At 41.9% G+C, this 14,963-nt stretch overlaps 1 long non-coding RNA gene across 1 annotated transcript; it reads left to right on the top strand.

Annotated features, from left to right (window-relative positions):
- The first annotated feature begins 8,608 nt into the window (after nucleotides 1–8,608).
- Nucleotides 8,609–14,445, top strand: LOC117201759 (uncharacterized). Its single transcript, XR_004483851.2, has 3 exons — nucleotides 8,609–13,014; nucleotides 13,129–13,201; nucleotides 14,172–14,445. It is a non-coding gene; the product is annotated as an uncharacterized LOC117201759 (long non-coding RNA).
- The last annotated feature ends 518 nt before the right edge of the window (nucleotides 14,446–14,963 follow it).

Genomic DNA, 14,963 nt, shown 5'->3' with positions numbered 1-14,963 from the left:
AAAAGACATTCCTGATGTTCCTGCCAAAAATGTTTACCCTGAATCCAATCAGGAGGGGAAAACCATCAAATCCAAACAAAGGGATATTCTGCTGAACGGTCCTCCTGGCTCTTCAAAAGTATCGATGCCATGAAAAAAATATCTGAGACAGTTTTAGAATAAAAGAGATAAAAGAGACATGCAGTGTATGATCCTGGATTCAATCCTGGACCAGAAAAAAACAAACCAAAAATTCCCAGGACATTATTGAGTCAATTGGAGAAATTTGAATATGACTCATATATGAGAGAAATAGTATTATGTAACGTTAAATTTCCCAAGAATGATTGTGTTGTGATTATGAAAGAAGATACTGTAGGAATACGTGTGTGTGTGTGTGTGTATTTAACATTTTATTTCCTTCTGATGTTTTGCTATTTAAATTTTTTATTTTGAAGAATTTCAAGCATTCAGAAGAATGAACACTGATAGAGGAGGGTGGGGTAGGGGAGAGGGAGAGAAGGGCACAAATATGGCAAAATACTAATAATTGGTGAATCTAGGGGAAGAGCATATAGATTTTCATTTTTCCAAATGACTGAAAATTTTCAAAAAAATTTAAATAGTAAAACATAAGAGAAACATGTTAAATAGTTTTCAGAGAACATTTAAGAGGTAGTTGGGAGGATTTTCTGCAGGAAGTGAGGGTGAGAGATTGAGAATGCCACTTAGTTTTCTGCCTTCTGTGCATAAGTAAATGATAAGGTCATTATTTCAGGTCAAAAACAGAATAAGAAATTGGTTTAAGGAGGAGGATGGTTAGTTGAGTTTTGATCTTGTTGATTTTGAGGTGTCCATGGCCCAACCAAATGAAATATCTTAGATAGAGAAGTCAGATCTTCATGGGAAAGGTCAGGGCTAAAGTGGATAATTACCAGCATGGAGAGGGTAGAGAAACGATGAGAGACAGTGAGAGCACCAATGAGACCTTAAAGAAAGTGAAGAGCGATGAGCTACGGGATCCAGGGGAACTCTAACATTTAAAGCAGTTCTTAATCTAGGCATCAAGGAGTCTGGGAGACCCCACAGCATTTGCCAATATCCACTTCTCTTCCTAAGTGTGTAGCTAGCTACTTTTCTCAGTTTCTCCTGCCTCTAGGTGAAATCATGTGACTGAGCTCCAGCCAATGGGATGGGGGCAGGTACCTTCCCCTGCTTTTAGGTGATATCATGTGACCAAGCTCTGGCCAATGGAATGGGGGCAGGATCATATGCATCTTTCACTCTCCCTGACTTCCCATCTGTGCAGTTGGAAGCTGAAGACTCCAAGGTGGCTGAGCCACATAATGTTGGAGGGCGGATCCCTGAATCATGCTTGGAGAAGAGCCACCTAGGAGAACATTCACATTGATTTGCCCAATCAGGAAATCAACCTCGGTTGTGCTAATCCATTAAGCTTTGGGGTTGTTTATTGAAGCTGGTAGGCTTACTTATACAGGAAATAGTTTATCTGGGAGAAAGTTCCTTTTTCTTTGGGAGAAAGGTCTATACCTTTATACTCTAAGGGGTCTGGATTTCCAGAAGAATAATAGGACTAGGCAGAGATGGAGGAGCCAGAGAGAAATTAAAGAAGGAACAAAGAGGCACAAAGAGAAACTCGAGAGATTAATGTCAGAGAAGCCAGGAGAGTAGAGTTGCAAGGACCAAACGGTCTGCAGTGTAGAAGGCAGCAGAGATGACCAGAAAGAGCTGAAGAGTGTCTCACATTGGAGGACTAGTAGGCCACTGGTGGCCTTGGCAGAAGCAGTAAGTTGAGGCATAAACAGGCTGGAAGGAAGTACACAGGGTACGAAATTGCTATAAAAACTTGTCTCTGAAGGGAAGGATAAAGAAACAATAGCTAGAGGAGGAAGCAGAATCAAGAGAGGGTTACTTTTAAGGATGGGATGGACTTGAGTTCCTCAGAATGAGGCAGTAAAGAGATGGAAGTTAAAGGTATGGAACACAGAAGGGATAATTGTGGAGAGTGAGTGGAACAAGGGAGCTGGTGTCAACACTGACCCCGGAAAGGAGGGAGGAGCCCTCACCATCCGAGACTGCATGCATGGTGGAGGTGGGGAGGGGAAGTGGGGATTGGGGCAGTTCATACTTGATGGGCCTCAATTATTGTTATTCCTTTTTTATGAAGTAGGAGGCAGCTATTATCTGGGAAGAAGGGGAGGAGGACTCTTGGAGGAGACTAGAGGAGACTGGTACAAATCGGGGCTGGGCTTTGCCTCTTTCTTGATGTTTAATATTTGCCTAAGCATTAGCTTTTATACCTGGGTTCCACAGCTATAAATCAAGAAAATGACAGCACCTCATTTAGAAATGCATCATGACCCCAAAATCGTGACTAGAAATGTACCAACCTGTGTTAATGCTGCATCCTGGCTTGACAGGTGTATGTCCACTTCTTTATCCTCTGCCTTTGGTGCCACATAATAATGTTCCTGTCCTAAGTGTGTTTCCCCTGCTAAACACAGCAAGCAGATGAGGGTCTTATATTTATTTTTATTAAAAACTTAAAAAAAAATTTTTTTTTTAAATTTTTTGGCGTTGCCTTGTGGCATGTGAGGTCTTAGTTCCCCAACAGGGATCGAACCTGGGCCCTCGCAGTGAGAGCGCAGAGTCCTAACCACTGGACTGCCAGGAAATTCCCACAGGGTCTTATTTTTAGAGCTACTTAATTTAAACATATTCAAAACACAATACAGCACGTTTTACTAAGTGTTACTATTATTTTCTTCTAGGTCATGGGAGTAACATTTGGTTTCCTATCTTGATTACAAAGAATCATTTTAATTTGGCAAAGTTTTCACAGGCAGCTATTATTATACACAGGAGAATTGAGCGATTATGTGCAATTTAAAATCTCCCACATGTTTGGCTCCATTTCCCTATCTGCTTTCATTGGCGTATTCTCAAGAACTAGAAACTAATTATTACTGACTTGAGCAAAAAGTCAGTGATCAGATAAGAATAAATAATGAGATGTTCTCACCCAAGGGTGAATCTACTTCTGCAATGAAACTGCCCAGGGGGCAGGGGTGGCTTTACCCAGCACATAGAGACTAGCACTTCAGCAGTCACACCCAGCCAGTCATTTGTCTTGCATCTATCTACTAGAAAGATTAAATCCAAACCACAACCAGCACCCACTGAAAGAGGCCTCTTTAGGTGTGGAGAAAAGGGAACCCTCTTACACTGTTGGTGGGAATGTAAACTGATACAGCCACTGTGGAGAACAGTATGGAGGTTCCTCAGAAAACTAAACATAGAACTACCATATGACCCAGCGATCCCACTCCTGGGCCTATATCCAGACAAAACTGTAATTCAAAAACATACATGCACCCCTATGTTCATAGCAGCACTATTCACAATAGCCCAGACATGGAAGCAACGTAAATGTCCATCGACAGATGAATGGATAAAGAAGATGTGGTACATATATACAATGGAATACTACTCAGCCATAAAAAAACAAAATGATGCCATTTGCAGCAACATGGATGCAACTAGAGATTATCGTACTAAGTGAAGTAGGTCAGAGAAAGACAAATACCATACGATATCACGTATATGTGAAATCTAAAATATGACACAAACGAACCTATCTATGAAATAGAATCAGGCACATAGAAAATAGACTGGTGGTTGCCAAGGGGGAGGGCGGTGGGAGAAGGTTGGACTGGGAGTTTGGGTTTAGCAGATGCAAACTGGTATAGACAGAATGGGTAAACAACAAGGTCCTACTGTATAGCACAGGGAACTGTAGTCAATATCCTGTGATAAATCATAATGGAAAAGAATGTGTGTGTATATATATATATATGTCACTTTCTGTACAGAAGTAATTAACACAACATTGTAGTTCAACTATACTTCAATAAAAAGTTAAAAAAATATATTAAAAAATTTAAAAAGGAGAAAGAGTCCTCTTTAAAACCCACAGGGACCTCAGCTGTGAAGAATAAATGGTTGTATGTGAGGGGGAGAGGGGAGGGAAGGAGTGGAGGATAAAATTTTTTTTTTTTCTAAATTTCACTGAAGTGGGAGGTAAAAACTTCAGAAATCTATAATTAATCGTAGGTAGTAGAATATAAAGTTTGTTTGCCTTCAAGAAGCTGGAGATGGTGCAGAAAAGTACCAGGGCAATTGGAAAGAAGCACTTAATGATCAACCCATCAACATAAATTTTAAACTGACCTGATACCAAAAAATATTTATATATGGGCAGCTTTTGAATTCATACCCCTGAATATCTAGGATGGGTATCCTGGAATTATTAGGTTCATCCAATTTCAGTTCTCTCTGTGATAGAAGTCTGGGAATTTAATAGTAACTCCAATGAGAAGTGTTGCTAAAGATTCTGTTTTCAGGCCTCTGTTTCTATCTCCTCCCTCCAGCTTCTGCCATGAGTTTGGTGGCTATAATTTTCCTTAATAAATCATAGGACCAATTCCTTCTCTCTCCACCCCTTTACTTCAGATTCTGGTCTTAGAGTATTTGTCTTTTTATTTGGAAATCTCTGAAGAACTAGGTGTGATATATGTTTTAAAAATTGATTTTCAGATATTATTCTCTCCTTTGGTGATGTCATTCACTCACACGGCTTCTCCCAAACCTACATCTCCAGCCTCAGCATTTCTCAAAGCACCAGAATTTCCTTCTAACTGGCTGTGGACAGTACCCTCAAATGGCTTGCTGGCCCCTTGAACCCTCATCTTCTGCCAATGTCTAATTTCAAGGTTTTCTTTGATTCTTTTTACTCTTCACACCTAGTTAGCGACTCGTACCTGTATTCTCCTCTCTGCTCCAAGGTGCCAGCCGTCATCTCTCACTTGGCATACTATAATGACCTTTGACCTTGTTTCCAGTGGACACTTACATCCAAACTGCACTGCCAGGTTCACTGAAGGGAAATTTTGATCCTATCACCTTCCTATTCAAACCCTCAAATGACTTCCATAGTCTATGGAACCAGTACTATTTTTTGGCCAAGGATTCAATGTCCTTCATAAAACCTCCCACTCTTCTCTGAGTCTGATGTTCTGGTTGGTCCATCTCTTTACTAACTTCCATGAGAAGAATTAAGATGAGTCAGTTGCACCCAAGTTCTACAGAAGCAGCATCATCGATTAAAATCGCGTAAGTATTTTAAAACTTTCATGATGAAAAGGGACTTAAGAATTGACCTTCAATTACTTGATCAAAGGTTGAAATGCCTCCTCCACATTTCTTTGTTCTCATTTTTTGTCAGGCCTGATGAATGACCTGTGTTGTATTGCATCCCGTGGGTGGTAACAAACAAAAGGTATTACCGATATAGTGTAATTCAAGATTCCTGATTTTGGTCGCCTCCACATTCTCACACTGAAAACCAAACGCAGTGTTAACCGTCACTCCAGGAATTTCCTAGGACAGCACAGATTTCAGACACAATGTCCTAGTGCCTCAAACCATCTTGACCTGGAACAGCTCAGAAAATATGACCATCATATAATGGAATCCCGTCATGTGCATACTTAACTTACCTATGAACTTCAGCCTTCACTGAAACTGGGACTCCTCTAACACCTTTAATCCTCACAACCACAAACATTCTGGAGGCTTAATTTAGATTAGTCTAATCCCTGCAGGCGAGCAGATGGTCTTTAGAATTCTCCCTCCACTCCTAGCCAGGAATTTGATGGGAATGTTAGAGGAGAATGATTTCAATACTCAGACACCTGCATAGAAACTTAACCCTTGTTCCGTATTTTAAGTCACGTTTTTCTCAGACTTTAGTTTGCATAAACATTACCGAATAGGATCATATGTATAAAACCTTGTGTTCTGGACTTTATGGACAATTCAAGGTATTTTTCAAGGTTACTTTTAAAATTTATTTTTCAAAATTAAACAACACAGAATCAAACAGAATCAAAATGTATTTGATGGACACTCTTGCCCGCATCATAAGTAACATGTCAGAAGGGAATGAAAATGTATAGCAGCAAGGTCCCTGTCAGCCAGGGACAACATGCCCTGGGATGATGCGTGGGGTTTCTTGTAGGGTAGAACATGGGGTTTGAACGCCAGCTCAGCTCTGCCACCTCTAGCTCTATGACCTCAGGCAATTCACTAGAACTCTCTAAGCCTCAGTGTCTTCATCTTAAAATGCCAACCTAAGAGGGTTCTTCGCTGTCTCAAATTCATTCTGAAATAAGGCTTAGTACAAATAAATAATCTAAGGTTCTAAGGTTGTGAGGAGGGTTACATGTGGTCCTGTGTATAAAGGCCTTTGGAAAATAGCACCAGGGAGTAGCAGTTGCCACTACGAAAGCACCGTGAGAATCTGAGACACTCTGGTCATACCACCTGGTCCTATGCAGATGGCCTTTCTACTTCACGGCCATTATCATGGGTCATCCTGAGTTTTTATCAGGTGGACCGCACCAGGCAATGCCAGGGCCTTGGAGGCATCAGTGGGACTGGGGAGGAAACAGAACCACAAAGGAGCCAAGTGTTACATGGGATGTCGTGGCCCTCTTATGTGTGAACAGCATCTCAAGAACCCCAGTGTAATTCACAGGAGCACCACCAGGCAAGTCTATAATGGCAGTGTGTTAAAACCGTGCTAACGCTATGGAAGTGGAAAATATTGGTTTCATTGGATGCTGAGGATGACAAAAAAGGGCGTCCGCAGGGGAGCATTTTGTTATTCTCACCTTCCACTGAAGGCATATCCTTGAGGTTTCCTAAACCAATGCTCAGCTGGTGGCACTTCTGGGAACTCAGGCTCCTTTGAAGATGGACATTCAGTAAAACAGTAGAGAGGATTGTAGCTCTTTGGGATCTCATGGGCTGAGGAAGTAATTGTCATCCTTTACATTCTCGGGTAGCAATGGCCAGCTCTTCATATACCAGCTCCTTATCTTGGCAGGGATGCACTCTTTACCTGCTCCCAAACCCAGTTTTCTATCTTCTTTAAAAATTTTCTTTGACCAAGCTAAATGCTGGGATTGCTTTGTTGTGAAATACTTTGATGTACTGAGTTGGGTAGATTGTTAATAGGTAATTATGCCTTTATAATACCTGCTAGATATTTCTGGCTTTCTAACTCTGCCCTTGTTTACTTACATGATTTTAGCGTGTGGTGCTGGTTGCACACCCAAGAAGCGTTCTCCTGCTAAGACAGGCGTGTCCTCACAAAATACAGCCTCTCCTGCGGCATCTTTAATACCTGACTGGTGCACGATGGAGCATCTTCCTGGGTCTTGGAGGGGCTGCTGAGGATCTACACTCTATGTTTACAAAAACAAAGCCAATCACAAAGCAAATCAACCAAGCAGGAGTGTTGATGAGACGGAGACATCCACTAAGAAATGGGTAGATCTTTCCCTAGTCTACGTGAGAAAGAACTTTCCAGACTAGTCTGTTCAACTTAAACTGGAATTTTCTTCTTCCTCGTTGTCTTACCAGTGTGAAGCTAAGAGGGTAGGTGCGATGAAGATGAGTTGGGGTGGGGACTGGACCACGAGAGAAGACGGACTTGGGACAGCTAATATGTGGGAAAGTCTGCTTTTCTGAGAAAGCATACATGTTTCATAAAACAGATCTTAGTGAAAGTCCACTTGAGGTAAACATTTCTAATACTGGCAAGTGGAAGGCCATGTGCTCTGGTCAGCGTCATCTGACAGCTTTGGGAGCCAGCCTATGTGACATCTCCCTCCAGGCAGGCAGTGCTGATCAAACGAGGGTCACATGGGAAACTGGGAGACAGGAGTTCTAGTCCCGGTTCTGCTGTCTTAATTTTGGGAAGGAGTTTTTGTTCATTTGCTTGTTTGCTTTAAGCCCTTTGGGCTTCAGTTTCTAAACCAGCAAAAGTGCAAGATTAGATCCATGCTTCTCAACTAAAAAACATTTGAACTTATAAACCGAGAGCGGAGAATTTTCTGTTGACGTGGGACTCTGAATTTGGAGGTGGACTGAGGATAAAATTCCATTCAGGCAAATGGGGCAACATGTAAAGGAAGATCTTTAAGGAGTGTCAGTTCTTACCTTCTGTAATTCCATGTAACCAGAGGAATTCCATGTAACACAGGGAATACTCCTATCCCCTGCAGACGTCTTCCAGAGATCCTGGGGATGAACACTGGGCAGATCTCCAAATAACAGGCTCTTTTGTGCCATCTAGTAAACTATGTGGGCCAACAACCAACCCAGCCACAGCAGATCAGTCAGTGCCAGTGCGAGAACCAGCTTTCTGATCTGGGAAGCACGTTTGACCACTGCTCTGCCCTCTCTCTCCTGTTCATCCCGGGTCTATAGCAGTGGGTTGGTCTGGGGTCCTGAGGACCATGTGAATGTGACTGTCTGTCATACATGCATACAACAATAAGTCTTTCTGCTTCCAGCCACAGGGGTCAGCCACAAAATCCTTTCCCTCTGTATTTCTCTCACGCTTCCTGCTGCCTTTTGTTGTATTTTTGTCCTTCAGATCTGTCTTTAGTGTTCATTTTTGTGAGATTTTATTAGCATAAAAACATAACAGAGCTATAGGGAGGGTGGGAGGGAGACGCAGGAGGGAGGGGATGGGGGATATATGTATACATATAGCTGATTCACTTTGTTATACAGCAGTAACTAACACAACATTGTAAAGCAATTATACTCCAAAAAAATGTTAAAAAAGTCAATATAATTTTTAAAAAAAGTATAACTTCACAGATAATTAAAGAAATGCTAATCAAAATAATAAGATACCCTTTTTTCTAAACTGTCAAATATTAGAAATATATATGTTAGAAATATATATACTGTATATATACAATATATATAAAATATATATATACCCAGTGTTGGTAAGGGTGTGATGAAATAAATGTAATCATACTCAGTTGCTGAAAGTATAAGTGGAAATAATCTTCCTAAAGGCTACAAGTATTAAGGACCTAAAAAGTGGACAGAAACTTCACTTCTAGGAACTAATTGGAATTGGACATAAGTGGGAATGAAATGCAAAGATTTATGTACTAGAACATTCACTATAATGTTATTGTTCTCAACAATGAGGGATTGGTTACATAAATTATAGCACATCCATCTGAATTAAAAAACATAGCCATTAAAATTGTTTTTGAAAAATAGTGACATGGAAAAATGTTCATGATACACTATAAAGTGAAAAAAGAAACATGTCTGATTATATATAAAACATAATCATCACTTGGTAAAAATATGTGTTTTATTTATTCACATATTTATATACATCCTAAAAACTCTTAAGACTAGAGGAAATCTATTAAAATCATAATGATGTGTTAAGAAAAACTATCCAAGGCTTGGAAAAAAGAATGACTGTATGTCCTTTCCATGTCATATCAAAACAGTCTAGCAGAGCCGCTCAGTGATTATCTGATTCTCTAGGGGAACACTCCTTTGTTGTCACCTCTTATCTGAAGGGACTGTATTCCAAGACCCCCAGCGGCTGCCTGAAACTGCAAATAGTACTGACCTCTATACATATTGTTCTTTTCCTCTACATACATACCTCTGATAAAGTTCATAAATAAGGCACAGTAAGAGAATATCCAGATTGCCAACATCACTACTCTCGCTCTTTGGGACCATTATGAAGTAAAATAAGGGTTACTTGAACACAGGCACTAGGATACTGTGGGTAACCGAGATGGCTACTAAGTGAATAACGGGAAGGAAACGCTGAACTAAGGGGTGATTCATGTCCCTGCCGGGATGGAGTGGGACGCCGAGAGATTTCATCATGCTCCTTAGGATGGCGCACAATTTAAAACTTATGAATTGTTTATTTCTGGAATTTTCCATTTAATATTTTTGGAGTGCGATTGACCAGGGGTAACTGAAACCACAGAAAAGTGAAACTGCAGATAAGCAGGATGACTGTCTTTACTATTGATTTAGAGCCTGGACTCTGTGAAGTTACATGACAACATGTGGATTTTTTCCCTCAGTAGCTAATCAAGTTATATCTGCTCTTAAAGATTACGGTTTTATTCTCTGCAAGATAGGAACCATCTTTGTATCTAAACTAGCAGCCTTCCTTCCTTGTTCTCTCAGTGCATGTACACTCAGTCTCTCAAATTCACTTTCATTTAGTTTTATCATCTAGCTGGTTCCCTCAGTGATGAGTTAAATAAATCTTCATGTGTGCTTAGTTTAGATTTGTATGAGAATCAAGTTTTTAGTATTTTTGAAATACTTTGACTGTGGCTGTATATTGGAGGTAGGTTTATAAGAGATTTCAGCGTTCTTCCTTACATCCTTCCATATTTGTCAAATATCCATGAAAGGACATGCTTCACTTTTATAAAGAAAGCACAAAATGTATGTGTATACGTGTATATGTACATTCTAAGTTGATTTTTCAGTCCATACTTGACCTGGTCCTATACCCAGTGAAGGGCTTCCTTCCCCGATGATTTCCAAACGTGGCTTTGCAACTGACAGGGCAGACTCTGACTCCAGGGGACAAGAAAAGGCGTTATTATGCTCCCAGAAAACTAATCTGTGTTGCTGGATAAGTACAGGTAGATTGATAAAATCCATTTCCACTGTCAGCTGAGCTGGACGGGGAACAAACTTCTTTAGTGGGAGCTGAGGACAAGTGCCTGAGTAAGGACACGCCCCCTCCCGCCCCCTTCATCAATGGAAACGAGTCAGAGTCCTGAATGAGGGACAGGAAGCACAGGAAGGTCTGAAATGTGAGACCCAGGGGAAGACAGAGAGGACCACAGGAGGAAAGGGGGCCAAGCATGAGAAAGAGCGGGAGGCAGCAGACTGGAGGGGGAGCCTGCGGAGACCCCAGTGCCCCCTTGTAGGCTGGGAAGGGAGCTGGTTCAGGCTAGTCTGTTGCACCCACACTCTGAATTTATCTTTCATCTTCCCCTCCCGACTTCACCTCGTTTCCAACCCCATAGCCATGCAGCTGACATGACTGTGGTCGCTGGTATTTGCTTAGAAATGCACATGAGAATTTCTGGCAGTTTCTTACTTTTGTTGCTCTCCTTTGCCTAATTTATTGACTATTGGAAACAATTCTTAGTGAAAAATCCAGATTCGAGTGCTTTAAATGCTGTCTTCCTGCAGAGACAGCTGCCTCACTCAATAATAACCTAGGAACAGAGGTGCTGTCATCCACTGGGCTCTGTGGTACGTATTCTGGCCTGGAGACACCACCTAGACAGCGACCACCTGATTTCTCATTGTCACTAAGGCCAGGACTGATAACACATCTGTTTTCTTGGTTCTGTCACGTCAGAAACCATATCAGAGAAAAAGCCACATCCCTAAAACTAGAACATAAATTACACCGAAGCAGGCGAGAAGGTCTTTGCTGCCCCCTGTTGGTGGGATCCTACTAACCCCTAACATTTTACTTCAAACATTTAAGCAATATGCTACTTGGTTTCCGTATTTTTACTCTTTGAGAGTTCTGGTCCTGGTTTTGCCACCTATTCGCTGTGAGACCTTGTTGAAATAATTAAATTTCTTTGGACCTCAACCCTCCTCACCTATACCACAAGCTTATTAGTCTCTTTCAATGATAGGATTTGTGGTGCTAAGGATCCTAGGTTTTTAGAACTTTTACAGAAGATGGATAAGAAACTAGTGCAATGACCTAAAGCCCTCTAATGATGCAGATCAACATCTAATCTGTTATTACTGTTTGCACCTAGGCATGTGTAAAATATTTGCTGCAAACTCTATTTTTATTATGTTGAATCCAATTCAAGATAAAAATAACTGAAACAGATGAAAGTGGACATCATAAACTTCATAATCTTATACCTTTCTAAAGACAGAAATGAAAACAGAAACTAGGACTTGATCTGGTTTAAGGCTTGCATGTGTTTCTCCAGAAAGAAAATGATCGTTTAAAGGAATTTACTGCGTTCCTTCTTGTTGGGGAGTGGGGGAAGAAGCATTAATTTTAGGCACCATATACTACTGAAACAACCTTATACTTTATTAATCCAGTAGTATTCTTATTATAAAAAGGCATTCTAAAGTTAAAATGAAATTGAAAATAGCCACACATAGTATCGTGACTCTCCCATGATATGGTTATATCCAGATGTATCTAGGGACCCTGCCCTGGAGAAAAAGCTTTCCACCTGTGCTAACAGAGCAAGACTCCTCCAGCTTACGGGAAGCACTCTGCCGAGGCTACAAGGGGGCAATTTATTGGGCAGAAGGGTCTGAGTCAGTGAGTAAATGTGACAGTGGCAGACAGATGGTATACTGTGGGAGAGAGCATGTGGGAGAGTTTGAAGAGCTGAAATATCTTGAGAGGGTCAGTGGTAAACACAGGTATGTTACTCACAAGAACAGTGACATCAACAAATAAAATCCAAATGACAGCGATAACATCAATCAATGAAAGACAGCCATAGAGGCATGTGATTATTTTCAATCCAAATCCTGAACTGTAGACGTGCAACTAAATATTACTCCCCTGGAAGCAGTCTCCTTGGGAGAGACCACACGCTTATCTCAAGAGTGCTGTCCTCCTCAAGACATTTGGGGAGCCCTCTGGGAGGGATGTTCTTTCAAAGCCTGTGGCCTCTGTGGCAATAAATGTTTATCCTTTGAAGGGGGTTTGCTTCATGGTAGGAGGTAAAAGATATTCAAAAGCCAGCGTGATGGATAAGGCAGAGGGTCAGATTGGCTAAAACATTTCTTGGTCCAAAGTCAAGTAAAGGGCTTTCCTGGTGGTGCAGTGGTGAAGAGTCTGCCTGACAATGCAGGGGACACAGGTTTGAGCCCTGCTCCAGGAAGATCCCACATGCCGTGGAGCAATTAAGCCCGTGCACCACAACTACTGAAGCCCGCGTGCCTACAGCCTGTGCTCCACAACGAGAGAAGCCACCGCAATGAGAAGCCTGCGCACTGCGGCGAGGAGTGGGCCCCGCTCACTGCAGCTGGAGAGGGCCCGTGCGCAGCGGCGAAGACCCAACGCAGCCAAAGGTAAATAAATAAATTTTAAAAAATGAAAAAAAGTTATTTAAAAAAAAAAAGTAAAAAGAGACCTATTTTTCTCGTGTAGTTTGTAAACCAAAATGTGTTCTGTTTTGTCTTCAGTTTCACCACAGAGGGGCACTTCCCCAGGCCGGTCCTGTGGGAACTTCCCTTTCCAATTAATTTACCTGACAAGGTCAGTATAAATCTAGGTATTTTATAGTCAATAGGCTCTTGACACCATGAAAGATGTCTTGTGATCCTCATGAATCCTCTTCTGGGGATTCCACTATAGTTAAAATTGTTCCCGGTGAAGCACTATTGAACCCTTCCCATGGCTGCAGTACAGATGCAGGCAGCCCAGAGCTGACAAGGAACGAGGGCGTCAGGTGTGAGTGAGGGCAGAGTAACGATGGCCCGTGGGCAACACACAGTCACAACCTTCCTTCTGGGGAAGCTGCCCCCCAGGGAAGGCCATGGATGAGGATTCCATCTTTGAAGAATTCACTTTGAACACTGGACTGCAGATAGACTGAGATTACCATCAGTGGTTAAAGGCCCTCACAGAGAGAGACAGCCGTTCTAACTCAAGCAGCTAGAATGTGAACAGAACAGGATCCCGAGGAAGCCAACAGAAACACAAAGCCCCAGCATTCAAAGAGGGGTGTTTAGACTGGGCTGCAGGCACAACCCAACAATTCTTTCATACAGAGACACTGAGGGCTAACAAGGATAACTCTGTGGTATGTTATTTATATGTAGATTATAGTTTATAGTTAATAATTTATAGCTATATATGACATATTATAGTTGCTATAATATAGAATTACCCTAAAAGGTTGAATAAATTGTGTCATTCTCATTCACACTGATTACCAGTTCAGTTGCTCTCAACGAATCCATTAGTTGTCTTTTTAAATCTCCTTTGGGGGCTGTTAACATAGACTTGCTGGATGGGATAGACCCTCAACAGACAATGGCAGACAGGGCCTGGGTGGGGGGACCAGGAAGGCAGCACCCACCTCCCTTAGAACCTGGTCATTCAAGTGGCTTATGCCACGAAGATCTGAAATTAAGTAGTCCGTCTGATTTGGCCTTGTGGAAGCACAGATGGATGTAGCAGGAAACGGCAGCAATACTGAGTGACACAACCTTTCCTCACTAAGGTACCCACACCTGGAGGTGGGCCAAGAGAACACAGAGCCATGATCTGCTGTGAAGCCCAGGTTCTCAAGTGATTCACCGCTGTGTTTTCGCCTCTGGGAGCTGTGTGGCGGCCTCTCCCAGGCTGTCCTGCCCGAAAGCGAGATATCGTCATTCAGATTCTGTAAGCCTGGAAAAGAAGGCGAGTAGGGAAAGAAGGCTCCAGTGGACATATGGTGACAACTTTTTCGTTCGTAAATGTCCCATTTTTCTGATTATTAAAGTAACATATACTCATTGTGGACCATCTTGTAAATACAGAAAGTAAGAAAAAGAGAGTCAAAATAGCTTAGAACCCCTGAAAAAATACGGATGGAAACCGTTAGAACCCTTTCTTGCTCCACAAAGTCGGCGCTCCCTCCCGGGTGATGGGTCCATCTCCAGCCTCTCCCCTCGTGGTCCAGCAGCAGCACGTTTTCCATCTCCAGCCCCTGGCATGCGCTGCGCTCATCCTCTTTACCTGGTTATCCCCACTTACCCTTTGATCTCAGCTAGGAGAAGCCTTCTCTAACTCCCCTATAAAATCGGTCCTCCTGTTATCTCTTCCCCTAACACCATGCACCTCTCCTTTGGAGCACTTGTCCAGTTGAAATTTTAGTTTGTGTGATTATTTGTTTGACATCTATCTTCACGCTTAAACTGTAGGCTTTGTGAGGGTGGCGTCCATGCCTTTTTTTTTTAAAAGACCATTGTATCCCAGTGCCTAGCACAATGCTTGCTTGCTTCCTTGTCTAACTTGACCAAACCCTCCCCAT

This window comes from Orcinus orca, chromosome 7, assembly GCF_937001465.1.
Source record: "Orcinus orca chromosome 7, mOrcOrc1.1, whole genome shotgun sequence".
Lineage (NCBI taxonomy): Eukaryota > Metazoa > Chordata > Mammalia > Artiodactyla > Delphinidae > Orcinus > Orcinus orca.
The sequence above is the reverse complement of the archived record's forward strand: the minus strand, read 5'-3'. Positions and strand labels throughout refer to the sequence as shown.